This window comes from Rana temporaria, chromosome 1 (assembly GCF_905171775.1).
Source record: "Rana temporaria chromosome 1, aRanTem1.1, whole genome shotgun sequence".
NCBI classification, from domain to species: domain Eukaryota; kingdom Metazoa; phylum Chordata; class Amphibia; order Anura; family Ranidae; genus Rana; species Rana temporaria.
The window spans coordinates 315,489,810-315,516,187 of record NC_053489.1 but is presented as its reverse complement, the minus strand read 5'-3'; the positions used below and the strand labels follow the sequence as shown (position 1 = coordinate 315,516,187).

General features: G+C 41.0%; 1 protein-coding gene across 1 annotated transcript in view; it reads left to right on the top strand.

Moving 5' to 3' along the window:
* The first annotated feature begins 3,038 nt into the window (after nt 1-3,038).
* Nucleotides 3,039-26,378, top strand: part of ZNF462 (zinc finger protein 462) — a 122,189-nt gene continuing 98,849 nt past the window's right edge. The window contains exon 1 of the mRNA XM_040359143.1: nt 3,039-3,397. The gene's annotated coding sequence lies outside the window, so the exon portion shown is untranslated. The remainder of the gene's footprint in view (nt 3,398-26,378) is intronic.

Here is a 26,378-nt window from a genome sequence, read left to right as displayed (position 1 = left end):
TAATTGTGAAGCTCTAAAAGACACATTCCTAAACCTTGTAGACAGCCTTCCCAGAAGGGTTGAAGCTGTTATAGCTGCAAAGGGTGGTCCAACTCAGTATTGAACTCTACAGACTAAGACTGGGATGCAATTAAAGTTGTAAAGGCACAAGTCCCAATTCTTTTGACAAAATAATGTATGTTCAGGTTATCCATAAGTGCATATTTTCTATGACTTGATGTAGAATTGACAAAAAAAAGTATTTAGGATATAAATATATGTTCAGGTTATCCATAAGTACATAAACTGTACAGATTGATGTAGAAATGAAAAAAAAAAAAGTGAAAGTTTCTATAGAAGTTCCAGCATGGTAGGAGGGGATGTGGGAACTATAGAGCAGGAGGGGTTGGGAAGATCAGAGTTGACAGTTTGGGTGATAAGTATCTAGGTAAATATATATGCTTAGGTTATCCATAAGTGAACAATGTTTTACAGCTTTAACTATTTAAAGGGGTTGTAAAAGTTTGTTATTTATTTTCTAAATAGGTTCCTTTAAGCTAGTGCATTATTGGTTCACTAACCTTTTCCTTCAATTTCCCTTCTAAATGTTTTTTTTCTTTGTTTTCTTTGTCTGAATTTATCACTTCCTGTTCCTCCTCAGTAAGCTGTTCTGGCTGACTAAACCCCATCCAGAACAGCTCATATGATGGGGGCAAGCTTACTGAGTTGAAACAGGAAGTGAGAAATTCAGACAAAGGGAAAAAAAAACATTTAGAAGGGAAATCGAAGGAAAAGGTAAGTGAACCAACAATGCACTAGCTTAAAGGAACCTATTTAGAAAATAAAAAGTGAACCTTTACAGCCCCTTGTAAAGGTAAAAGTTTTTCACCTTAATGCATTCTATGCATTAAGGTGAAAAAACATCTGTGGATTAGTGGCCCCCCCAAGCCCCCCGTTTACTTACCTGACCCCTCGAAAGTTATGCTCCGTGAACGTGCAGGCTTCTCTGCTCATTCATTGGTTGATTGAAAGCAGCGCAGCCATTGGCTCACACTGCTGCCAATCACATCCAATTACACGGCGTGTCGGGGGGCGGGGCCGAGTGATACAGTGAGTGGCTATAGCCTAAGCTGACCAGATTTTTAAAATGAAAACCGGGGACATATTTTTTTTTTTACTAGTAATGGCGGCAATAAGCGACTCAATCCCCATCGCCACTGCTGCACCACCTCACAGCCTGTCAAGTCTTACTCTCCGGTCCCCGGCTACTACTCGGTGGGGAGCGGAGGAAGATTACAAAGGAAAGCCAAGGAGATAAGCAGGCAGGCGGTTGGCCGGAACTTGAGTCAAGGCAGAAGAAAATGCGAGCAGAGCTGAATGGGCATGCACCCGAAACTGAAGAAAAATTCCCTCCGCTTCGACCAGCACACGATCATCAGAAAGGGGCACAGATAATGGAAAAAATACACCCCCCTAGGCTAGCGCCGGAGCGGGGGGGTGTACTTCAGATTTTTTTTTTTGCACTGACTGTCTTTGAAATTGCCCCAGCCCCTGTTCAAATCCAAATCCGGGGACAAAATCGGGGACAGACTTGGTCCGGGGACAGTGTCCTAAATCCGGGGACTGTCCCCTGAAACTGGGGATGTCTGGTCACCCATAGCCGCTTGTGCGAGCTTGTTTGCATGAAGGTGGTTAGTTCTTGTGGGGAGGAGCCGAAACAGCCGCTGAGGGACCCCAGAAGACCAGGTTCGGGGCCACACTGTGCAAAACGAGCTGCACAGTGGAGGTAAGTATAACATGTTTGTTATTTAAAAAAAAAATACCTTTACATACCCTTTAAGCTTCTGTATGGAATAATTATAAACATATATAAAAATATGAAAGGCTCTAGAGAAGTCCCAGCATGGAAGGAGGTGATGAAGGAAATAGAGAGTAGGAGGTCTTTGGAGAAGCAGAGGACAGTTTGGGTTGGAAGTATCCAATTATCTGATGGCAAACCTTGGCACCTCAGATGTTTTGGAACTACATTTCCCATGATGTTCATACACTCTGCAGTGTAGTTGAGCATCATGGGAAGTGTAGTTCCAAAACATCTGGGGTGCCAAGGTGCACCATCACCGATAGGATATGAATATATGCTTAGGTTATCCATAAGTGCACATTTTTCTACAGCTTGAGCTATTCAAGCTTCTGTATGGAATAAGCATTTACCATGAAAAGAATATACACAAAAAAAAGGAGAATGTAAGATATAAACAAATGCAATGTTCTAAAAGAAAAGCTTAAATATAGGTAGGTGCCAGCTTTGGTATACTGCTAGTAGGAGGCTCTGTCTGGTTCACAAGGTATGGCACAGTTATAGCTCAAACATATGCTAAACATTCCCTGAAATCCAGCAGTGTTATGACCTTGCCTGGTTGTACATATTTCAGTATTATCTGGAGGAATATCCAAGTTCCCTAGCAGAGGAACATTCCAAACACCTTATAACAATGCCATCAGACTTGTGATGAGAAAAGTAAACAGGAAGAACATTGCATCAGAACTTAGCTAGCTTTCTGCCTGCAGCTCTGGTCAGGCTGAACATCCTCCCTCACAGACTTTCCTCATCAATATAAGCCCTTTGCACTAGATCCTTTCATTAAAAAAAAGAAAAGCAAGTTGCAGTCACCAAGATCCTCCAAGCTCTAATTTCAGAAGCACAAGCCTGGATTGTGTGGAGAAGGTTGCTATCTGCTGTAGGTCATATTACAGCAGCACATGAAGCCCCACCCCATGTCTCTTCAGCACAGTCCATTACATCTCAAGGCTTCTATTTTTTTTTCATGGTGTAGATGACTTTAGCATTCAAAGCACTTCACAGGAAGAAAAAAAATAGCAGCAGAAAGAAAAGTTTTTTTTTGTCTCCCCCTTTCCTCCCTCAAAGCTTAGTCCTTTCATGTGAGCTAAAGGAAGCACTTTGCTGTGCTTGAATATGTTGTAGCTGACGTTCCACAGATAGGAGACATGTCTACGTGCTCCTTGCTGTTAGATAGACTTTGTGCACCCCCTGGTGCTCTAGCGTTTTGTGTGGTTGAGATTGTCTTCTCTCGCTCTCCCTCTCCCTTCTGGTTGCTCATTATTCAGAAAGAGGCAGAGACACACACACACACACACACACACACTGACTGAGTGAGAGAGACGGATCTTTCAGGTCATCTGCAGCTGCAGAGCAGCAGCAGCCAGAGAAGGAGAGAGAGAAAGAGGAGAAGATAAAAAAAAGCAGAGAAGATGGCAATTCTCCATTGCTGAACCTGGCAGCATGAGAGTCAAGGAACAAGTTGAAGCAGAGAGCCACCATCTCTCCTCATAGATACAACGCCACATTGTGAGGGAGCAGGACAACAGAGGCTGGTGCAGCCAACGTCCAGAGAGCTCTGTAAGTTCTTCAATTCAAGTCCTTCTCCCTGTTTATTGTTATTGTGTCCTTGTCGGTAAATACCGTTGACTAGCAGGAGCGATGGGAGATTGAGGAAGCTTATGAGGGTGGTGAGGCTGTCTAGAGAAGAAAGGAGGTGGTGGTGTGGTGGTGGAGGAGGAGGTGGAGAAGAACAGATTAATTAATTCATTAATTGACCTTCTCTGCTTTCCCCAAACACCCCCATGTGGTGGGGCTCACAATTTTTTTTTGTATAATGATAAACGGAAGACTCCTGAGGTTTGCATGCACTTCTATGTCTGGAGTAAAGCAGTGACAGACACAGAGGGGGGTAGGAAACATGACTGAATGCTGGGTGGCTGCATGACCAAAGCCATAGGATGACCTCTTCTATTAGCTGCTTGCTTTGGATTTCCCCCCACCCCCTCCCCTAGCCTATTAAGAGGTCTTCTGGGCACCCCCTCCCTCCTAAGCTGACTTGACATGGAAGGTTGATTTGGAGTTGGATTCTCTTGCCTAGGAGGGAGGGAATGGGGTTTGTTGTGCAGCTTCAGGCTGGTGTTTCCTGAGGGTGAGAAGAAAAGAAACCACTGTGCTTTCAATAAATATCATATGGAAAGTCCTCATGTCACCTCACTTTTTCCTCAAAATGAATATATATGCATATGATTCGTTTAGAGCACTTTAGAACCATAGGTTTGGTTCCTGTCCATGATTTTCTATCTCTGTGAGAAGCCTGTCTGGTTTGATTTCCATCCAGACCTCATAGTACAAAGCTGCTCCACCATACTCATCGTTAAGCTCCTCCTGGTTACCCTGCTTTATTCATAGCTCTTTGCTTTTCTAAGCTCAACCTGCTTTTTTAAGCTCAACTTGGCAGTCCAGAACTATGATCAAATCATCATTTTTTTTTTAGAAGAACTTTCAACACTGGAGCTTCATGATTGTATTTTATTTCCTTAAGCTGATGGCATGTTCTGAGAGGAAGTGACTAGGCAAGTTGCTGCAGAAAGCCATGATGTATTCCAGATAACTCATGTCATGCTATAGCTCCACCAGAAGATGGAGAACAGAGGGCTTCAAAGTAGACAAAGCTGACATGGAGGTTTTTCACGATTAACATGGCTCTTGATCATCCTATTGGTTTACCATTTGGCAACCATGCTCAACAGCCTCAATGATTTAAAAGTATTTCATTTGTTTTTTAATTACACTTTATCATCTATAAAAAAAAAGGTTACAGAATTATTTATTTTTAAGCAGTGTTTTGCAGAAACATGCATTGATATCTCAAGGTTTGAGCAAGATCATAGAGTGTCAACTCATTTATATGTGCTGTCAATAACCGTTTCTGTAGGTATCTCCCAAGAAAAGTGCCTCCTAATGATGTCCTTGGAAACCTCCAATGACTGCTCTCATGAAAATATTTTTTTTTTTCAAATATGACCATTTGCATACATTTATTACAACTAAAACCTATATTTGAAGTCTTCAGTTTGTAATCCATATAACCCTTACCTGATCGCTGTTTTTTTTTTTTTTTTTGTGCAACAGTTCTTCACCATGTATGTTTTGGTATGTCTACTACATTTTGGGTTTTACATCTCTATGAGAACCAGGAAAAAAATTACTTATACTGAAACCAGGTGGAATTTATAACTAAAGACTGTTGCATTTATTTTAATTGAGAACATAGTGTACCTACAACAGTATAGATTTTTTTTATATGATGCCATTAGTGATCCCATCCGATTTCTTTATGGTTGGTGCAGGCAAGTTGAATCACCAATTGTCTTTCATATTTTTGGTGACTTTGGTGGAGATATCTTCAGATTTCCATGTCTTTCCCTCTTCTTCCATCAATATAGCCATCTTAATTCCTCTGTTGAATGGTTTATATATTTTACTTACATTTCAGTACAGTAGTGAGACAACTGTGGAAGGTCAAAGCTGACGTGGGCCTGATACCAAAGGAACTTCCCAAGAGACATATGAATCCAGTGTATGGCGCAACCAGCAGCAACATGAAGCTAAATATCAGTTTTGGGCAGGGTTAGCCTTCAGATTTTCAAGTAGAACTATAGGCAAAACCTTTTTCATTTTGGATAGAGAAAGGGAGGGTCATAACCCCCGTTGATTTATTTTTTGCCATCTGTGCAGCATTGTGGAGATTTCCCTTCACTTCCTGTCCCATAGCCAGAAGGAGGCTATGGGGCAGGAAGTGAAGGGGAAATCCATGCAAATTAAGGGAATCCCTTGGGGACCACCAGAACTAGTGTCCACATTGGAAGATTTCTCCACTATCACTTTGCTGGGGACAACCCACAATTTTGTATATTCTTCTACTTTCACTTTCAATGCTAATGGTAAACAGGACAAAAACAAAGGGTGAATCTCCCTAATGGGGCACGGATAGCTATACAAATTTACAGGTGTTCTAATTCCTCTCCACTCTATCCAGAGCAAAATAAAAAGTTTTGCCTTTAGTTATGCTTTCAAGTAGAATCAATGACATATGTAAGAGATGATATACCATGACTCACAGTCATGTATATAGGTTGCTTGCATTAACAATATATATTAATATTCCACCCTCAGAATAAATATAGTCAACGTGTACTAATACTGGTCAATAGTCAGACCACATCAGGTATAGCCATACAGAACAGTGCCACCTGAATAGCAGCTGCTTTATTTGGGTTGCTGTTGTTGGCATTCATCATATTAAAATATATCTGCCATGACACCCAAGTGCTGACACTGTAAATTCCACCAAAGAGTAGACAGCTTGTTATCCAGTACAGTATTGCTATTCATGGTCTGAAAAAGTCTAACTTCGCTTTTGCTTAGGAAAGAAAACCAACCTCCCATGGTCAGTTACATACTTTCTAAGAATTCCAGGAAATTTTCATTGCAAAGTCCTATCTTAAAGCTCACACATAGCTACCTCTCACTTCATATTTCCTGCAGCCTCACCCTACTTCCTAGGTGCTAAGACGGCTGGTCTTCCTGTCATAGCCTTATGATTCAACCTAATGTTGTATTAAGAGAACAACTGCTGGTTAAACAATCTGTACATCACCAATGTACAGAACCAGAATACCTTCACACTGGAAAATACATTTTTAATTCCCCCCCCCCCCAGTTTTGGAAACCCGTATCTGGATACCGATTGAACTAGAACGGTAATTTGTATTAAAGTGTATCTATGGTCAAAATGTAAAATCATATTTTCGTTTACACATTGTCACTTATCAATCTGACTGATCTTGAGGTTTGTACACTTATTTTGTGAAGATCCCAACATATTCACTTTCTTGAATTCTGTGACACATTGACTATGCTTTGTCAGCCACTGCTGTGTCATACTTTTTAAAGTGCTTGACTTCTGAACTACAGAGATGCTGAGAGGAGGTGTTGGGGAGGAGGTGGAGTCAGTTAAAATCACTGCTTGCAGGCAGCAAGGTACCATGGGATATGTAGTGTCTATAAATTATAAATATTATTTAACAGGATTTATATAGCGTCGACAGTTTATGCATCGCTTTAAAACATAAGGGCAGACCGTACAACTACAATACAAATTAATACAGTAGGAATCAGAGAGTCCTGCACATTAGAGCTTGTAATCTAGGAGGGAGGGTCAAGAGATACAAAAAGGTAATAACTGAGGGAGAGGGGCTGATGGAAAAAATAAATGTACAGTTGGGTGGGGGCATGATAGGCATCTCTGAAGAAATTAGTTTTCAGGGATCGTCTGAAAGTGAACAGAGTAGGAGATAGTCGGATAGATTGGGGTAGGGTGTTCCAGAGGATGGGAGAGTCTCTGTATAAGTCCTGGAGGCGAGCATGGGAGGAGGTGATGAGGGAACTAGAGAGCAGAAGGTCTTGGGAGGAACAAAGAGAATGATTAGGTTGGTATTTTGAGACTAGGTTAGTGATGTAGCTGGGGGCAGAGTTGTGGATGGCTTTGTAAGTTGTTATTAGTGTCTTGAATTAAATTTGTTGGGTGAGCGGAACCAGTGGAGGAATTTGTAGAGAGGGGTAGAAGACACTGAGCGATTAGTAAGGTGGATGAGCCTGGCAGCGGTATTCATGATGGACTGAAGGGGGATAGCCTATGTAAGGTAATCCAATCAGGAGGGTGTTTCACTAGTCGATGTGAGAGATGACCAAGAAGTGGATTGGAAGCTTTGTGATAACATTGGTTAGGAAGGGGCAAATCTTGGAGATGTTGCACAAGGTTGAAGCAGCAAGCTTTGGATAGTGATTGGATATGGGGCCAATAGGATAGTTTAGAGTCCAGGATTACACCTAGGACACAGGAATGGGGGGACGGGTTAATTGCTGAGCCATTGATTTATACCGAGAAATCAGGCGAAGAGGCATGTGGGGGAGGAAATATTATGAGCTCAGTTTTGGATAGATTGAGTTTGAGGAAGTGGTGTGACATCCAGGCTAAGTAAACCAAAGAAATGAGCAGGGGATAATCTGCAATGCATGCAAGGAACCCAGAAAGTTGTGAAGAGAGATGGATAGCAGACAGGCAGAACTTACAACATTAAAGGAGATTTTTCATGTACGCTTATATTGGGTTGTCAAAAATAACTATCGTTTGTATTCCTGTTACGATTCGATGTTTTAAAATGCAAGTGTATGCTGTGACCTTGGATCTCTTTTAACACTACAATACTATCTTGTATACCATTTTTTTGTTAAAACAGAAGGGGAGTTTTCCACTTAGATGGAAAGGATTCTACACTTATAGTATACATCATTCAAAGTTATGTGTGTGTTTGGGTTTATAAATAGACCTATGAGATATACCAATTATAAATGTTATGTATATACTGTTTACTTTGATTTGTAAGATGATCTTCTCCAAATACGGTGGATATATTGATTGCTAGTTCCAGGTATACCTAATTGGGCTGAATATTGGCCTATTCTTTCTGTGGCAGAAGTTCAGTAAGAGCTGCTCCTCTGCCATTGGGGTACTGCTTCTGACTCTGGGAAATTTTGAGAAATTGTACATGCATGTCTTTTAGACATAGTGGAGAGAACTACCCATTGACTTGCCTGTTGTGGCTGGTTGAAAGGCTCCAACCTGCAGGCTGGCAGAAACCCAAAGGAATCCAAAGTTGCATGGTGTTGATACTCTAACATATGAATGTGTGGGAGAGATCACACTCAATATATAAAAAGTATAATGGATACTGGATATACTGTTTGTACATGGCTAGACAATGGATAAAAAGAACAGATACATTCTTGATTGTTGTATATTAAGGAACATTTACTTGTTACAAGATATAACATGATAACTTTTGAGTAAATATGGCTTCAACTAAAACCGTTTTGAATTTGGAAAACTGGACATCCTGTTGCCAAACGATGTGTTAACTTATTGCATCTCAATTTTGAAGAATAAACATGTTATTCTTATATACAGTATACTGTGTGTATATGTATATAATATAAACACTTGACTATAAAAAGTCTATCATAACAAAATGCATATATGGGCAGTATTGTGGTTTCAATAATTATTTGTAGATGTTAGAAGCATTAAAACATCAGGCAGATAATTGCTTCAATTGGTTGTTTTGTGCATTGTCTTTTGTATTAAAATAAATGTGGAGGTTGTACTAGTATCAAAAAGTCTTAAATCTATTGCTTTGACTGTAGTATTACCTGATTTTTGAGTGTAGTATTGCCTGGAATTTGTAATAAATGTTCAGAACTATCAACTTGGCTCAGTGGTTTTGAAAAAGCCTTAAACCTTTAAAATAATTGTGTATACAACTGTGCCATACATAAAGATTCCTTTGAAGTATGGGGCTGAAATATGAAATGGAGACGGCTTCCCACTAATCTCCATCCATTCCATAATGTCATTTCCTTGACCAAAATCATCTCATTGTTGTAATCTCATAGAGAAGATTCAAGGGGAATTTATTTGTTAGGTGCAAAACCTAAGGTGAAAAAGTCTAGAAGGACACTTTATGAAAGAGCTATTCAGAAAATGAAACTACAGATGGAAAATTATTTATGAATATTAGTGTGGTAATAAGAACAGTGGACCGTTATGGTGTTTTTGAAAATACTTATCTGAAGAGTGGTTTGCACCTACAATGGTGAATTTTTTTTTTTTAAAACTTGCATAAGTACATGTTAACTTTATTTAAAAAAATGCAAAATGTATGTAGTGAGTGCACCAAATAGATCAGCTGGTAAAAGTCTAAAAAACAATTAGAGTGAATTGAACAAAAACTGCATTTTTAGTGTACTAGATGCTCATCGGAACAGAATATTCAACAGAATCCACCAAAAGTTGTGAAAAAAATCCAGTGCACGTAAACCTACACCCAAGTGCACTCACCAGAAATAAGATAAAAAAAAAAACGGCTCCAATCAATGCCCCTTAGCAAACACTTGTCATGATCTCTTGTTAGCAGTGTAAACTCCTTCATCCACAGATCCACAAAATGCATATAAAGAGCTTCTCTATTGGATGAAACATGGATTAGTGAGCCTTGAAATGAAGGACGATCTTGTGGTAAAACTGCCGCATATCTGATCAGGAAAGAATTACCAAAATAAAAAGTTCTGCCCTTTCTGCACAGCAAGCCCAACCTCTTTTTACCACAAGATCGTCCTTAATTTCAAAGTTTCATCCAATAGAAAAGCTCTTTATATACAGTTTGTGGATCTCTGGATGAAGAAGTTTACACTGCTAACAAGAGATGATGAGAAGTGTCTGCTAAGGGGCATTAATTGGAGCCGTTTATTTTAAATTCTTATTCCTGGATTTTTTCGCAACTTTTGGTGGATCCTTGTGGGATATTACTCACTGCTAGATGGTTTGATGTTCTGGTGAACATCTAATACATTAAGAATCTATACACTAGATAGTCTCTTCACGTTTTTGTTCAATTCACGTTAACTTTATTATAAACCTCTTGATAAGGACTTAGAATTATGCTGTGGTCATGAACATGTCACTGAGAAGTTTTAGGTGAACTATCTGTGGGTGCCAACAATGCTCCAGACAAGTAAAACAGAAACAGGATAATGGTCTACTGATCTCCTACCTCAAATTTAAACTGAGCCAAGATTATTGATAAAGAACAGTCTAAAATGATAAGCTGATGATGCAATCTTGAAAATAATTCTGCTGTGTCTAATCTGCTTCATTGCAGTGCACCCTTCTATGTATTCATGGGAGGTCTTCAGTCCTTAAAACTCCACTATGACAGAAACAGAGTTTACTAGGTTCATTAATGCATAAACAAAATGCATAACAGCTTCTCTGCTTTACAACAAAACAAAGATGTAACATTAGCCAGGGCTGATAAAACAAGACAATGAGGTAAAAGAGTAGAGGAACATTGTAAATGAGCAAATCTTAGGTTATTGAGCCTCCTCGAGTTACTGATTACCTTAGTATATGATTAGAAACCATGCCTACTTAAAATTAAACTGTTGCAGGTATTAATGCATATCAATGAGCTGTGCTACATGACCTGAGTTTTCAAAGCTTGGAGAGATAAAATGTTAAAAGTTGTTCTTTGTCGTTACCCAGTCTGGATGCTTTATTCAAAATCTACATTTCTCTGAAATCCTATGTAATTCACCTAAGAAACTGTTGTAATGATCTGTCCCTGCATCATTAAGTCAACTTACTGTAGATCTGAATAGTTATGTCACCCTCCTGGAGATGTTTTAGCAATAAAAGATTACTATTCCATCTACGAACATTTCATTTTTGACTAGCATTGTATTAATTGTTTAGCTGAAGTCAATTTGATATCATCCAGAGATGCAAGATGAAGCTTTCAGAATACCATTACAAAGTGATGGCTATAGTTGAGGGGGAATATTTGTTCTCAAGGTTACACAAACACTTTTTTTTTTTTTAAACAAAGTTACACAGCTATTTATCCCTCAAACAGTAATTTGAAAGAGAGAAAACAATTCCAATGTCAGCCCTAGATTTTGAGCTGTCGTTTTTTTTTTTATTATAGGTCACCTTGTGATTTTATTCACAACGTTAAGATCTGGTGGTATTGTGTTTTGGTAATGAGAAGAATAGCAACATGCATAGGTTAACAATTAATTTGTTTACTGGTTAGCTTAGTTAATTTTGCATCATAAATGTGCAGCACATACAGCTTTAATTTGCTTTGCACTGCCTAGTAATCTTCTGCATTAGGAGCTTTATGTGTTCAGATGACACTGGCATAAGAAACCATGTTGTGCTTCAGCCTCCAGAGCTTGCTTTTAAAATGGCTTCTTGTAAGGAGTTGTTTCTCCTGTTTCAGGAACATGAGCTAGAAATATTCAGCTGAACTGTGTCTGCTCAGAGAAGAAAGGACTCAGCCTGGGGGATGGTTATTAGAGAAGAAAACTGGATGATCTGCTTTTCTGCCAAGTGTTCAGAATGCAGAAGTCATCTGCACCTTGGAAAAAAACATACTGTGCTGAGGAGACATTGGGTGGGGCCTCATGCTGCTGTAGTTTGATCTACAGCAGATAGAAATCTCTTCCACACAGTCTGGTGTTTTAAGAAAGTACTTTAAGTATTTTGATGATTGTACCCTGGTTTCAAAATAACAACTCTCCCTTACCCTTTATGAGAATGTTCCCCCAGCTTTAAGACTGAAAGCTTGTTTAGGTAGAACACTCTCCTGTGTCATATTCTTGTATTGCTTTTGTCTAAAATTTGTAGTTGGCATATCTGCCTTGGCTGATGTGCATCACAAAATGTATTGATGTTTTATCATAACTGCAAAAGCTGACTAATAACTAGAAAGGAAACCTATTGATTATGTAAACATGAGTAAAACATTTCAATATAATGCTGGTTAAAACTCTTGGCTTGCAACTCTAGTTCTTTGGTTTGGTTCTGCTAGAGTTACAAAAAAATCCTATAGTTTCCTTCCGAAATGTAACACGCCATACTGATATTTTAATTGGAGCTCACCAAATAGGAACTACCAATTCCTAAAAACATGAGACTACAAGATTCCATGGTGGCTAGGACCTGATATGAATACCTCTATGGATTGTATTTTGGTGTGATATATATACATTTTAAAAATACATAAAGCATATTTATTACCAGTTTATTCCGGCTAGCTGAAATGAGAAGTAATACATGATTTTCTTAGCCATTGTTATGTGGTGCTAAAATTTGCTCCAGGTGACCTTGAAAAATAATATCTTAGAGAGCTGCTTAAAAGTATCTGTATCACTGTACATATGTTACTAGGTTGCGTTCAACATAGAGTTGCAGTTTTGCATTATATTGGTGTTGTTTAAAGAAAAACACAGACCCCTCCACCATAAAATAATTAATGTCAGTCATCCATGATGGAGAAACTTAAGCTGAATTTTGGATGGAATTGGCAGTTTACTACTCCATCTTCATGTCTGTACTCTCCTTTGGACCAAGGTCATGGGGGCAAGTGGGGAATGTGAGTTTTTTTTCTCAATGTTGTTGGACCTGCCCTGCATGATATGCTAAGAATTATAGCTGTCTTGTAGAGATTTGAAAAAGAGCCTCTCTTCCTTCATATTAAAAAGTAACTGTTAAGGCAGTTTTAAGAATAACTACTTTTATTAAATAAAGTTAAAACTCTCACTGCACCTGCTTGGGCAACTCCTTCAGTGAGTAAATGGGCAAAAAATAAAATAGTCTCTCATGCAGTCTTATTTCTCCAGATACCCTATTGAAGAAGTCGTCTGCTTACAAAACTTCGAAAGAGATGGCTTCACCTTTTAGGTGCTTGGAAAATTGGCTAAAAATGCCCAGTATGTCATTGACTGCTAGCTCAGTGGAGAATGTTGAAGAGCTTTCCAAGCTAGAGAAGATCACCAGCTGATGTTAAGTAGGTAGTAGGGGAGATATCCATGGGATGGAAAGGGTAAAGGGGGACAGTATATTTATGTTAACATCTTACATACACTGCTCTAAAAAATGTAAGTAACACTTTGAAAACACATCAGATCTCAATGGAGAAAAATATCATGCTGAATATCTATACTGATATGGACTGGGTAATGTGTTAGTAATGAAATGATGCCACATTGTTTGACGGAAATGAAAATTATACACCTAAAGAGGCCTGAATTCAAAGACATTCCGAAAGTCAAAGTGAAAAAATTATGCAGCAGGCTAGCCCATGTTGCTGAAATTTCTTTGCAGCAACTCAAAATGGTCCTCAATAGTTTGTATGTCCCCCACAACCTTGTATGCATGCCTGACAACTGTGGGGCTTGCTCCTAATGAGATGATGGATGGTGTCCTAGGGTATATCCTCCCAGATCTGGACCAGGGCATCACTAAGCTCCTGAACAGACTGAGGTGCAACCTGTTGGCATCGGATGGACCAAAACATAATGTTCCAGAGGTGTTCTATTGGATTTAGGTCAGGTGAGCGTGGAGGCCATTTAATGGTATCAATTCCTTCATCCTCCAGGAACTGGCTGCATACTCTCGCCACATGAAGCCAGGCATTGTTGTGCACCAGGAGGAACCCAGGACCCACTGCACCAGCATAGGGTCTGATAATGGGTCCAAGGATTTCATCCCAATACAGTCAGGGTGCCATTATCTAGCCTGTAGAGGTTTGTGCTTCCCCCTCCATGGATATGCCTCCCCAGACCATAACTGACCACCACCAAACTGGTCATGCAGAACGATGTTACAGGCAGCATAATGTTCTCCACCACTAGGGCTCTGGCATTGCTCATTCTGTTCCTCCTTGCACAAATAGACAGATACCAGTCCTCCTGATGGGTTACCTTTCCAGCTTTCCTAGTAACTTCCTGTCTCATGGAATCTCCTCCATGCTCTTGAACCCTTGCTGGGGGACACAGAAAACCTTCTGGCAATTGTATGTATTGATGTGCCATCCTGGAGAAGTTGGACTGCATGTACAACCTCTATAGGTACCAGGTATCGCCTCATGCTACCAGTACTGACACTGACCCTAGCCAAATGCAAAACAGTCAGAAAATATGAGTAGGGAACAGCCTCTCTGGGAGACTATATTAGAAGCTACATATAACTGGATGCAATGTTTTGAACAGCTCAGAAAGAGCTAGAGTCTCTGTCCAGAAAAAGAAAGTCACACTTAACCTGCTTAATTGGCTTCTTTTGTGACCCCCCCTGAGGAATAATCAGCTGGGAACTACATACATTTTCCTTAATCATACATTTTAGGACATAGAATGAGTTTTCAGGTAGACAGGGTTAAGGAAAAGCAAAAGTGCAAGGATAATCCGGAAAAACCTCTCCTACTCCCAGCATGCCTCAGTTTTTTGCAAGTGTCTTTAGAAGAAGGGTTGTCTTCTCTACTCTGAGAGAAGGAAATAATTTCCTTACTTTTCTTATTTTTCTCAAGAATCCCTTTTTGCTTCTGGAAAGATTTTTTAGTTAGCTGTAGATTCATTGGATTGAATGATCCTTGACACAGTCTTGGGGGCTATATCTGGATCCCGCTGTGCCTTCTAAGTCTGTGTGGTCTCCTTGTGAACACCTGTTCTGCGCATACGAGTACCATTTACAAGGATTGCACATGGACCTAGCATCCTTTCCATTATCTCTTCAGTCACACCTATACCAGCGATCCTCTGGACACTCTTTTGGGCTCCCAGCTGCAATCTATTGACACAATCACTCCACAATCACAATCACTCCTGTCAAGAGCTGCTTCCACAAGACCTTGTGAATACTGATTGTGGGAAAAGCCATCCGTTGTGGGGTCTTGCAGAGTATGGAAGATAATAATCATCACAAGGGCAGGTCATGTGGGCCTTGCCGGCTTACAATCCAATAACAGCTCCAGGTGAACTTGTATTTCTTCTTCTAAAAAGCCTAATATTGTTAGCCTAAATCCATGTTCCCTGTCTCAGTTGCAACACTCCGCAGAAGCCTTCTTAACCCCTTCTGGTGTGGCCCTTTTCTGTTTTGTCTAGAGAGGAATTCACTGCTACCATGTCTTTGTTTAAGAAATACATCTCAGCCCTGTTAGCTGACTCAGATTGCAGAGGCCTCAAGCCAGGCCTCGACAAAATCCGGGTGCCAGGTCGCAATTGCGACAAGAAATTGTGACCTGGCGCCTGGGGAAGCTTAGGGCTGCAGAAGGCCGCAAAGCCGTGGCCTCAATTGCCTGCCGGTAATTGAGGACGCAGCTTTGCGGCCTTCACAGAAGGAAGCTGAGGCCTATAGAAGGAATCTAGGAGTGCCCATCTTGTGGTGGCCGTTGGCATTACAGTAGCAAGTAGCAAAAAACAGCAGTTCTAATGTGTTTTTTCACTGCCATCTCCTTCCCTCTAATTAGAACCCCCAAACATTATATATATTTTTTATTCTAACAGTCTAGAGAATAAAATGGCGGTCGTTGCGATACTTTCTGGCACACCGTATTTGCGCAGCGGTCTTACAAGCGCACTTTTTTTGGGGGGGGAAATACACTTTTTTTTAATTAAAAAATAAGACGACAGTAAAGTTAGCCCAATTTTTTTTATATTGTGAAAGATAATGTTACGCTGAGTAAATTGATACCCAACATGTCATGCTTCAAAATTGCGCTCGTAGAATGGCGACAAACATTTACCCTTTAAAATCTCCATAGGCGACGTTTAAAAAATTCTACAGGTTGCATGTTTTGAGTAACAGAGGAGGTCTAGGGCTAGAATTATTGCTCTAGCTCTACCAATCGTGGCAATACCTCACATGTGTGGTTTGAATACCGTTTACATATGCGGGCGCTACTCACGTATGCGTTCGCTTCTGCGCGCGAGCTTGGCGGGACGCGGTGCGTTTTTTGGCTCGTAACTTTTTTAGCTGGCTCCTAGATTACAAGCAAATTTGTCAAACCCTGCCTCAAGCGTGCATTCATGCCCTCCTCTTCAGAGCCCATCTGATTCCCAGTAGTTGCTGCTGCTTCTGCACAGTTAGCTGAGGATGAATCTGTTTGATGTTTAATGTGAGGTCTCAGCCTGCTTCCAAATTAAAAGATACAATTTTTATTGATGCAGTATGCATGTGGATTGACCTGGAATAGCCTGGGTTAGTCTTACCCAAGGTTACCAACCTGAGTGTAGTATTAAAATGATGACTTTAATAGGATAACAATAAAAACACTTACAAGATGATAGAAGATGCATGCTCATCAAAGTAAAGTGCAGTCCTGGCATTCCACATTGCTCTGCGCGTCCCACCGCTGTTCTGAGTAGCTGGACAGGATTGTTTTTTTTTTTCCCCCCTTATATGTCTTGCAGAGTTCTGGACACACTCTGAATGATGGCTGCCTTCGTTTTTGACCCTTAATACCCCTTTCTTTTGCAACCACCCAACTTATGGATACATCACCATCCAGCTATTACAGCCACAGACTATACCCCTAAGGATTACTCTATTTGGAGCACCAGATAACACTGACTATACTCTTACCCAAGGTTACCAGCTTAGGTTCTCTTAAAAGCTGTCAACTTGTTAAAAATCTGAGACTAAGAAGGTTTCTTATTGTTCCACCCAGTTCTTCCTAAGTCATGAACCCCCAAGACCCATGAGTAAGCCCTCCCCACTGTGAGAGAATGGCCCCACTTGTCAGAGTGCGGGGACATCTATTGGTTCTGTGACATTTGGGTTCAGAATGTGTCATTCAGGGGCTGCAAGCTGGAAGTTTAATCTCTGCCTCTGCCCCACTTAAAGTTGTAAAACCTGACAACATTCCCACAAAGACTAGAGGCTTTTAATGCTGCTCTGGTGCACCTTCTCTCTCGAGGGTTTATAGTCCTTGATTCTGAGGTTTTTACTAAAACATGCTCACATTTACCAAAGCAAAATGCACATTCAACACCTTCCTTCAGATAACAAAATTCTGCATTGTTACATAGTTACATAGTTACATAGTTACATAGTTAGTCAGGTTGAAAAAAGACACAAGTCCATCCAGTTCAACCACAAAAAATAAACAAACAAAATAAAAAACACAGTACAATCCTATACACCCAACTCCATACCCACAGTTGATCCAGAGGAAGGCAAAAAACCCCAGCAGAGCATGATCCAATTTGCTACAGCAGGGGAAAAAATTCCTTCCTGATCCCCCGAGAGGCAATCGGATTTACCCTGGATCAACTTTACCTACAAATCTTAGTACTCAATTATTTTATGTACATTTAGGAAAGTATCCAGGCCTTTCTTAAAGCAATCTACTGAGCTGGCCAGAACCACCTCTGGAGGGAGTCTGTTCCACATTTTCACAGCTCTTACTGTGAAGAAACCTTTCCGTATTTGGAGGTGAAATCTCTTTTCCTCTAGACGTAAAGAATGACCCCTTGTCCTCAGTGTTGACCGTAAAGTGAATAACTCAACACCAAGTCCACTGTATGGACCTCTTATATATTTGTACATGTTGATCATATCCCCCCTAATTCTCCTCTTCTCAAGAGTGAATAAATTCAGTTCCTCTAATCTTTCCTCATAGCTGAGCTCCTCCATGCCTCCTTATGAGTTTGGTTGCCCTTCTCTGCACTTTCTCCAGTTCTCCGATATCCTTTTTGAGAACTGGTGCCCAAAACTGAACTGCATATTTCAGATGAGGTCTTACTAATGATTTGTACAGGGGCAAAATTATATCTCTGTCTCTGGAGTCCATACCTCTCTTAATACAAGAAAGGACTTTGCTCGCTTTGGAAACCGCAGCTTGGCATTGCATGTTATTATTGAGCTTATGATCAACTAAAACCCCCAGATCCTTCTCCACTACAGATCCCCCCAGTTGTACTCCCCCTAGCATGTATGATGCATGCATATTCTTATTCCCTAAGTGCATAACTTTACATTTATCAACATTAAACCTCATCTGCCACTCAGTCGCCCAATTAGACAGAGCACTGAGGTCGGCTTGTAAATTGGCAACATCCTGCAAGGACGTTATTCCACTGCATAGCTTGGTGTCATCTGCTAAGACAGAAATGTTACTTTTGATCTCAGACCCAATATCATCTATAAATATATTGAAAAGTAAGGGTCCCAGCACTGAACCTTGGGGTACTCCACTGATAACATTGGACCATTCAGAGTAAGAATCATTAACCACGACTCTCTGAATTCTGTCTTTCAGACAGTTTTCTATCCATTTACAAACTGATATATCCAATCCTGTAGACCTTACCTTACACATGAGCCGTGTGTGCGGAACTGTATCGAACGCTTTTGCAAAATCCAAGTATACCACGTCCACAGACACTCCTCTGTCCAGGGTTTTACTTACCTCTTCATAAAAGGAAATCAGGTTTGTCTGACAACTTCTGTCTTTCATGAATCCATGTTGTCTGCTGCTTAAATAGTTTGTTTCCAGCAAGAACTCATCCATGTGGTCTTTTATTAAACGTTCCAGTATCTTCCCAACTATAGAATTTAGACTAACAGGTCTATAGTTACTTGGTAAAGACTTTGTTCCCTTTTTAAATATGGGCACCACATTGGCCCTGCGCCAATCCAGTGGTACTATTCCTGTCATTAATGAGTCCCTAAATATTAGATACAGCAGCTTTGAAATGACAGAGCTCAACTCACCTAGGATCAGTGGGTGGATGCCATCAGGTCCAGGTGCTTTATCCACCTTTATTCTGTCTAAATATTTCTGGACCATATCACTTTTGAGCCATTGTGGATTTGGTGCTGTGTCACTCCCACCCCCATTTTGGACATGAGCTCCCCCATGCTCCATTGTATACACAGAGCTGAAGAAAGCATTTAATAAATTTGCCTTCTCTTTGTCCCCAGTCACCCACTCTAGATTATTCTGTAAGGGGCCTACATGCTCGGACTTCACCTTTTTACTATTAATATATTTAAAGAATTTTTTGGGGTTTGTCCTACTATCTTTTGCAATCTGTCGTTCATTTTGAATTTTTGCATCCTTGATTTCCTTTTTACATATCCTGTTATATTCTTTGTAACATTTAAACAACACTAGTGTTCCTTCATTTTTATATTTTTTAAAAGCTACTTTCTTATTGTTTATAGCTTTTTTTAACTTTGCATGAAATCTTCCAGGTCAGTCATTGTTTCCCTCTGTTCACAAAATGTTCTGACCTCTGGGATGCCCACTTGCATGTCCTTATCTTTCCAGCGCATCAAGGCTTCCTGTGTTTTGAAGTGGGCTCATAACATTAATAGTTGTTGGCCCCTTCTTTTGGTCTCTTCACAGCACCTTGGGTTTTCACCAAGATGCCAGCTCCCGTACTTGATCTGCATCACTTTCAGGATATGTCCATTGTGGAATATTTGGACAATTTTTTTATAAAGGCAACAGAACAGACTGTCAGTGTCCTATGGACTATTAAAGCTCTGCAGAGGTTTGAGTGGATCTTGAACTTCTAGAAGTCAGTGCTGGTACTGACTTATTGTTTGGAGTATTTAGGTCTTCTGTTGGATACTACACTGTCCAGGATTTTCCTGCCACAGAAAAAACTCCAAATCCTCCAGTCTTTTCCGCTTTTTTTCCGCATGCGGGTTCTGGGCTTGATGGTAACCTCTTTCAAAGAGCTCCATATGCCTTATTTCACTCCAGATCATTGCAACTCTGCAAATTCTGGCTGCATGGGACAAGAAGGCCTCTCTGTCTGTACAAAATCCTTACCTTCGAAACCAGGTTTTCCCTGGCATAGTGGCTTTCGAGTCTTGCCTTGGAGTCAAGGACGTCCTTCTTTCTGTTGGTCTTCAAACTTGTTCAATAACTACAATTCCAATCATGCCTAGTCATGTCTGTGAATGGCAGAGTTTTACAATGCCTCATGGGACGTGTAGTTCTGCAACAGCTGAAGGGCCGTAGTTTGTAGATCCCTGATCTAGAAGGTACTCACAATGGATGCAGGCCTGTCAGATGAGTACTAGACACCATCTCAATGCAAGGGACTTGGCCCTCTCATTTACAGGATCATCCGATCTGGATTCAGCCAGGAAAATGCTTTGGCAGTGACTTACATTAACTATGAGTGGATTTGGTACATAAAAAGTGGATCTGTTTTTGGCTTGAGTAGAACTTAACGTTCCAGCCCTGACCACCTTGTACACAGAGATCTAGAGACCTCTGTTGCAGGTGGGAGACACCAGACATCAGCCTAATAGTTGATCAGGTTTGTCTCCATGTCCAGGGATCCTTTAGGCCAGGGGTCTCCAAACTGCGGCCCGAGGGCCAGATGTGGTCCTTTGCTAGCCTTTATCCGGCCCTCCAGGGCTTTATTCCTCCCACTGATATAAGGCACTATTCTTCCCACTGACTCCAACAAGGGGGCACTTTTTCTTCCACTGATACCAATGATGAGTTACAATTACTCCTACTAATAGGGGCACTACTCCTTATCCTACTGATCGCAAACTATGAGGCCATATTTATTCTCACCAATGCTGGGCCCGGGGCATTTTCTACCACGCTGGCCACAATCCGACCATCCTAAAGGCTGAAGAACAATAAACTTGCCCTTTGTTTGAAAAGTTTGGAGACCCCTGCTCTAGACCTTTGCAGTGGATGCCCTGGAACAGTTCAACCTTTTCCTCCTCTGAAGTTCCTTCCTCTCTAACTCCACAGGACTGAAATGAAGGGCATTCCAGTGATTCTTATTGCACTGAACTAGCACAGGAGGATGTGGTACATGGACCTTGTCAGAATCTCTATAGGTTCAACCCATATTGCCTTCTGTCCTCTGGACTAGTTTGCTACAATGCTGCTTGATTGCTGACTCTGCCAGCTTGGCTGATGAAGCCCTTGTCTAGCCGCAAAGTCAACTAACGTACTTGGAAAGTATTTCTCTTGATGTGAGACAAGGAAATTGCATACTAGGAAGTACTCCATAGCATGAATCCTGTGTTTTCTCTAATATGGTATGGATCAGTGTTTGACCTTGATTGCCATCAAGTATCAAATTCGCCTTAGAGGTTCTTGTTCAGGGACTATTTGTCTCCCCTTGATGAATGCCTTCATACAGGGTGTCGCTTACATTGTTACTCCTCTATGTTCCCTAGTGGCTCTGTGGGATCAAAGACTGCCCTTTGAAACTGGACCTTGATCTGTCTACCCTCATTCACAAGGTTGAATTGAAGAAAAACACAGCGTTATCCAATGTGTTCAAACCAAAAAAAACAAAAGCTATGAAAATGGAGAATTCCCTCCATTGTCTGTATGATGTACAGTATCTCACAAAAGTGAGTACACCCCGCACATTTTTGTAAATATTTTATTATATCTTTTCATGTGACAGCACTGAAGAAATTACACTTTGCTACAATGTAAAGTAGTGAGTGTACAGCTTGTATAACAGTGTAAATTTGCTGTCCCCTCAGAATAACTCAACACACCGCCATTAATGTCTAAACCGCTGGCAACAAAAGTGAGTAAACCCCTAAGGCCTCGTACAGACGGGCAAACATGTACGATGAAAACGGTCCGCCGGACCGTTTTCAGCGTACATGCCCGCCCGGAGATTTCTGTATAATGGCTGTACACGCCATCATACAGAAATCTGCGCGTACACGATACGCGGCGACGAGGCCGCGCCGATGACGCAGCGACGTGCGCGGCCCTGGCAGTTCAATGCTTCCACGCATGCGTCGAAGTCATTCGACGCATGAGAGGGATGGCGGCCGCTCGGACATGTACGGTAAGTCTGTACAGACGACCGAACATGTCCGACGGACAGGATTCCAGCGGGCATGTTTCTAAGCAAGTTTAGAAACATTTGCCCGCTCAAACGGTCTGGCGGGCAAATGTACGCTGGAATCCTGTCCGCTCGGCTGTACAGACGACCAAACATGTCTGCTGAAACTGGTCCGCGGACCAGTTTCAGCAAACATGTTCGGTCGTGTGTACGGGGCCTAAGTGAAAATGTCCAAATTGAGCCCAATTAGCCATTTCCATCCCCGTTGTCATGTGACTCGTTAGTATTACAAGGGAGCAGGTGTGTTATATTTGGAGTTGTCGCTCTCACTCTCTCATACTGGTCATTGGAGGTTCAACATGGCACCTCATGGCAAAGAGCTCTCTGAGGATCTGAAAAAAATAATTGTTGCTCTACATAAAGATGGCCTAGGCTTTAAGAAGATTGCCACCACCATTAAACTTAGCTGCAGCACGGTAGCCAAGACCATACAGCGGTTTAACAGGACAGGTTACACTCAGAACAAGCCTCTCCATGGTCGACCAAAGAAGTTGAGTGCACATGTTCAGCACCATATCCAGAGGTTGTCTTTGGGAAATAAGTGTATGAGTGCTGCGCGCATTGCTGCAGAGGTTGAAGGGGTGGGGATGAGCCTATCAGTGCTGCACACTGCGTTAAATTGGTCTGCATGGGTGTTGTTCCAGAAGGAAGCCTCTTCTAAAGATGATGCACAAGAAAGCCCGCAAACAGTTTTCTGAAGACAAACAGACCAAAGACATGGATTACTGGGGCCATGTCCTGTATGTCCAAGATAAACGTATTCGGTTCTGATGGTGTCAAGCGTGGCGACAACCAGGTGAGGAGTACAAAGACAAGTGTGTCTTGCCTATAGTCAAGCATGGTGGTGGAAGTGTAATGGTCTCTGGCTGCATTGGGGAGTTGCAGTTCATTGAAGGAACCACGAATGCCAACATGTACTATGACTTACTAAAGCAAAGCATGATCCCCTCCCTTCGCAGGACAGTATTCCAACATAATGACCCCAAACACACCTCCAAGACGACAGCCTTGCTAAAGAAGCTTAGTGTAAGGGTGATGGACTGGCCAAGCATGTCTCCAGACCTAAACCCTATTAAGCATCTGTGGGACATTCTCAAATGGAAGGTGAAGGAGTGCAAGGCCTCTAACATCCACCAGCTCTGTGATGTCATCATGGAGCAGTGGAAAAGGACTCCAGTGGCAACCTGTGAAGCTCTGGTGAATGCTATGCCCAAGAGGGTTAAGGCAGTGCTGGAAAATAATGGTGGCCACACAAAATATTGAAACTTTGGGCCCAATTTGGACATTTTCACTTTGGGGTGTACTCACTTTTGTTGCCAGCGGTTTAGACATTAATGGCTGCGTGTTGAGTTATTTTGAGGGTATAGCAAATTTACACTGAAATACAAGCTGTACACTCGCTACTTTCCATTGTAACAAAGTGTAATTTCTTCAGTGTTGTCACATGAAAAGATATAATAAAATATTTTCAAAAATGTGAGGGGTGTACTCACTTTTGTGAGATACTGTATATGCTGTTCGGGTTTATCTCTCAGCTATAGATCCCTTTTCCCCAATCTGACTTTCTGTTTTGTATTCCTGAAGGTCCCTTTAGGAGACAACCTGCTTCTCATGTCACTATCGCTAGGTAGATTCCACAGTTCATCATACAAGATTATGGCCTTTAGGGCAAGGTTCCATCTTTCCCTGTTACAGCTGACTCCAATAGATCAGTTTGTTTCATGGACTTTTGAGCATCAAACATTGGTTTCCCAGATTTTCAAAGCTGCAGCTGGTCTTACCAGGTTGATGGTCAGGCCTTCTCTAATGTCAGCTTAAATCATAAGGGTATAAAGGTTCTTCTAATGGCTCTGTAAGCTCTGCTGAGCCTCATCTGTTAACCTGTTACTTGTGGGCCTGTTTGTGTTTTGTTTTTCTGTGTTGCCTGCATCTCAGTTGATCTTTTGGTCACATGCTCACTAAGGTTTACCAGGTTGATGTTTTAAGCCTTAGCTGATGACAAATTTGGTTGCTAGGTTCTTTAGGATCTGTAGGCTCTGTTTAGACAAGTCTTTTAACCTGTTGCTCTTTGTGGACTTGTTAGCCTTTGTTTGCTCTGTTGATCATCCTTCATTTGAACTGCTTTATAACTTCCCTATGTACCAGAATTCTAACTCCGTTTCCTGCAATGTGCAATTAGGAAAATTAAGGTTTTTATACAAACCATAAAATCCTTTTTTTTGGAGTACATTACAGCCATGGTCATCAACCCTGTCCTCAGGGCCCACTAACAGGCCAGGTTTTATGTATTACCATGGGGAGATGCAGACTAGAATGCTGCAATCACTGAGCAGCAAATTATATCACCTGTGATGTATTTCAGTTATCTTGCAAACCTGGCCTGTTAGTGGGCCCTGAGGATAGGGTTGATGACCTCTGCATTACAGGACAAAGTTCCCTCTGCTCTGTAAGTATGATTCATTTCTACTATTGCTCGGAAACAACACAAAGGCATGCTGGAATTGGAATGGGTTATCCTTGGCTTTGCCAGTTTCCAGTCTCTTGAAGACAGTAGTATAACCTATGTGTCTGAGTACTCGTCCTATGTCCTGTAATATACTCCAAGAAAATGGCTTTACTGTAAGTCAACCAGAAACAAATGCTGTGCACTTATGGAAAAAATTTCATTGACCCTCCAAAAAGGTGGGTGCTGTTTGACAAGAACAATTGGATAACATTTTCTGATGCTGCAGGTGTTGTTCATCTGGGAGTGCACAGACATGAATGCTATGATAAGCACTCTGGTACATGAGTGGTTGACCACTTGTTGATGTCTTTGTGTATGGACTTTAATTTTGTAGGTTGAAGTATCATGTCCATGTGAGGTTCTACCCTTAAACATTACACTGAATTTAGACGTTAGCCTATACTACAGTGGGAAATGAATTGGTGAAACGAGTTGTATCAAATGGACTGGTGTACTTGAACGTGCAAAAGGACTGATTTTAGAAAACTTTTAACCATTATATTAGGTATTTACGTAATGTTCTATGCGATATAGATTAAAATAAAGCCATAGGCATGCAACTAGCAAGTTCCACTTTGGTTTTCCTTTGGAAATACTGCAGTAACCATCTTAGTTAGATGAGGTGCTACTCAAATAAACAATTTGCATTGTAGTTGTTTATTAACTTGTAGAACTGATGATCACCTTTTCTTATATTAAGTAGCTTTTTAAAACTTTTTGTAATGCGTGCCAGTTCTAAATGGCATCTTGCAGGAGACATTATGTTTCTTTAATGGTTGCACAATGAAACCTTCAGAGAAGCCTTTTAATATGCTGGCTGTAGTCTTTGTGTTGAAGGGTGTGTCTGTTGGCAGGGTTTGCTGATGCAGACAGACCGGCTAGAGATTAACAAAGGTTATTTAGACTTTGGAATCCAGCAAACAGTCAGGCTGTGTCCTCTCTTTACAGAGCAGAAGGACAACTCCTATAAGAACAGATGGAATTTGGACATGACCTATGATTTAGCTTCAGTTTATTTTGTTGCTGTTTTATCTAATTGTGTGATCACCAGTGGTCCTTTTGTTGGGTTTCTTATTTTGTACAATTTAAAAGTTCCACCAAATCCCCCCATTTCTACAATAATAGCTGAAAACAAGTTCTGGAAATAGTTAACTACATTTTGTCTTAATCCAGAAAAATGTGTAGCTTCTATAAGTATCTATGCAGAATTTAATTTATAACAAGCATCAGAACTTACTGCAAGAGCAGTGTGTTTTGCTCAGATAAGACTGGGATGGTCAGGAGCCATGTTGTGTTTAGGCTACAGACCTGAGTCTGCATTTACTGAGTTAAAATGGCTGCTTCTAAAGCTCTGAGGACTTAACATCACTGCAGCTTCTGTGAAGCTGTGTCTATAGTCTCTGTGCTGGAAAAATTCAGCAGAGCAGTTCCTCCTTTATCTGAGAAGAAAGCTATACGCTTGGGGGATGGGTAGAGGAAAAACAACTGTGTGATCTGCTTTTTCTGAGAAGTGCTTAGAATGCAGAAGTCCATCTACACCTTGGAAAATAAATGTTCTGAGTTTTAATGGACTGTGCTGAAGAGACATGGAGTGGGGATACATTTGCTGAGTAATTTGATCAACATTAGACAGAAAGATCTCATCCACAATCCTGTTTTATGCCGTGAAATAAGAGCCTGACATATCTTCATTTCTTCTTGTTAAAATGATCCTGGGCAAAGGCTGACATTGAT